The following is a 3,143-nucleotide window of genomic DNA, read 5'->3' on the forward strand; positions in this document are numbered from 1 at the left end:
CTTTCTTTAACGCTGCGAGCCCGGTACTTTCCAGTAACGAACGGCACGCGCGTTATCAGCGTAGAACAGTTTACACCCTTCGGAGTGCCCCTTCTGATAACGCGCGTGCCGTTCGTTACTAGAAAGTTCCGGGCTCGCAGCGTTAAAGAAAGGAAACGCATCAAGGCCAATAACGATTATTGTTGTGTGGCAGAAGGGGCAAGCCAAAGGGTGTAACTTTGCCTAAGAGTGTACGCCGGCATTGGTGGCAGGCAGACGACACGAGACGTTCATTTGAGGGATCGCCAGCCGTTTCTGCGCAGGCGCGAGTAAGAGCGGGCGCGAGAGATAAAATCTGGGGGCTTTTGCTCCTTGAATATATGACTCAGCCTAGGTACTATGGAGGAGGTTTCTTAGCGCGTGTTGTAGGCGTGTGTCCCTAGGTATGCCGGCATTGCGGAGTGGAGTTGGTGAAGTCGAGCTTGCTTACGGTCGGACGTTGGCTGCCGGTGCGATAAAGAAAATGAAGAAGCGGGCTAAGTCGTGGGAGATCGTAGCTTTTTCGCGCGTTAAGGTGATGTACGTACCTTGTCATCATAATCATCATCATCATCAGCCTGGTTACGCCCGCTGCAGAGCAAAGGCCTCTCCCATACTTCTCCAACTACCCCGGTCATGTACAAGTTGTAGCCATGTCGTCCCTGCAAACTTCTTAATCTCATCCGCCCACCTAACTTTCTGCCGCCCCATACTACGCTTCCCTTCCCTTGGAATTCACTCCGTAACCTTTAATGACCATCGGTTATCTTCCCTCTTCATCATGTATCCTGCCCATGCCCATTTCTTTTTCTTGATTTTAACTAAGATGTCATTAACTCGCGTTTGTTCCCTCACCCAATCTGCTCCAATTCTTATCCCTTAACGTTACACCCATGATTCTTCTTTACATAGCTCGTTGCGTCGTCCTCAATTTAAGCAGAACCCTTTTCGTAAGCCTCCAAGTTTCTGCCGGCCCCTTACGTGAGTACTGGTCAAAGACAGCTGTTATACACTTTTTCCCTTGAGGGATGATGGCAACCTGCTGTTCATGATCTCAGAATGCCTGCCAAACGCACCCCAGCCCATTCTTATTATTCTGATTATTTCAGTCTCATGATCCGGATCCGCGGTCACTACCTACCCTAAGTAGATGTATTCGCTTACCACTTCCAGTGCCTCGCTACCTATCGTAAACTGCTGTTCTCTTCCGAGACTGTTAAACATTACTTTAGTTTCCTGCAGATTAATTTTTAGACCCACCCTTCTGCTTTGCCTCTCCAGGTCAGTGAGCATGCATTGCAATTGGTCCCCTGAGTTACTAATTAACCAAGGCAATGTCATCAGCGAATCGCGTTATTAAGGTATTCTCCATTAACTCTTATCCCTAATTCTTCCCAATCCAGGTCTCTGAATACCTCCTGTAAACACGCCGTGAATAGCATTGGAGAGATCGTATCTCCCTGCCTGGTGCCTTTCTTTATTGGGATTTTGTTGCTTTCTTTATGAAGTACTACGGCGGCTGTTTCTGATTCAGTATTGCCTCCATGACTGCTGAGGTTTCGACTGAATCAAACGTTTTCTCGTAATCAATGAAAGCTATATATAACGGCTGGTTATATTCCGCACATTTCTCTATCACCTGATTGATAGTGTGAATATGGTCTATTGTTAAGTAGCCTTTACAGAATCCTGCCTGGTCCTTTGGTTGACAGAAGTCTAAGGTGTCCTTGATTCTATTTGCAATTACCTAAGTAAATACTTTGTAGGAAACGGTCAGTAAGCTGAAAGGTCTATAATTTTTTAAGTCGTTGGCGTCCCCTTTAATATGGACTAGGATTAAGTTAGCGTTCTTCCGGTATGCTCTAGGTCACGAGACATTCAGTGAGTGAGTGAGTGAGTGAGTGAGTGAGTGAGTGAGTGAGTGAGTGAGTGAGTGAGTGAGTGAGTGAGTGAGTGAGTGAATAAACTTTATTGTAGGTCCGGCGAGGATGCGAACTCGTCGCGCACCCGGCTAGTCCCACGTCGGGACCGGCAGGTCTAGCCCACCGGCCCGGTCGCGGGCTCACCGGACGGCCAGGATTTGCTTTTCTAGAGCGGGGCTACGCAAAAGTGAATCCCACTCCTCCTTGATGAACTTGGGGTGTGTCGACCCGCACTCCCAGAGCATGTGAGGTAGAGTGGAGGTCTGGCCGCAGGATGGGCAGGCGTCGTCGCGATACACGTCGGGGTAAGCCTCGTGGAGAGCGGACAGACACGGATATGTGCTGGTCTGTAGGAGCCTAAGCGAAACGGCTTGCGCCCTGTTCAACTTGGGGTGAGGGGGTGGAAAGACCCTTCTGGACATGTAGAAATACTTAATAATCTGGTTGTGAGTAGCGGGAGCGTCCCTGTGACCGTAGAGAGGAGGGGAGCCAGTGCTCCTTATAGAGGAAGCGCGGTCGGTGAGGTGACGCGCAGCCTCGTGGGCAGACTCATTGAGGTTCGGGGGAGCACCCTCGACCGATCCTACGTGAGCGGGAAACCAGTGAATTGAATGGTTTGTGAGAGCATGTGGACTCGAGCCGCTAAGAAGACGAAGAGCTTCCTTGGTGATGCAACCCTTTTGAAAAGCCCTAACTGCCGTTTTGGAGTCACTATAAATTTCGGACCCACGACCGTCTAGCACGGCGACGGCGACTTGCTCGGCGACTCCGGGGTCTGAAGTGCGAATCGAGGCGCTATTGGAAATGTTTCCGCTCGAGTCGACCACAACGACGGCAAAGGTCTTCCCGTCACTGTACTCTGCAGCGTCGACGAAGCTTGCGCTAATGTCGTGTCCCTTGCGTATTGTTGTGCCCGTACAACCAGCCCGAATTCCGAATCTACAAGGTGCAGAATATTTCCTGCGAGCGCCCTCTTGACAAACCCGGGGCTGCACCGAAAGGCACAGCGCCCTAACGCTCCCTTGACAAGTCAAGATTCTGCGCCGCCAGGCAGCGGCGTCCTGTGGAGGAGCATCGGCGAGCGACATGTCCAGACGTGCAACAAAGTGCTAGACAGCCCGGCGCCGTATTTTCTTTCCCCTGGAGGTCACCGTGCGCGGAAAACTTGAAGCGGGTGGCCAGCGCGGCCGCTGGTTGGACCTC

Source organism: Dermacentor albipictus, chromosome 10 (genome assembly GCF_038994185.2).
Source record: "Dermacentor albipictus isolate Rhodes 1998 colony chromosome 10, USDA_Dalb.pri_finalv2, whole genome shotgun sequence".
In the NCBI taxonomy this organism is placed as follows: Eukaryota; Metazoa; Arthropoda; class Arachnida; order Ixodida; family Ixodidae; genus Dermacentor; species Dermacentor albipictus.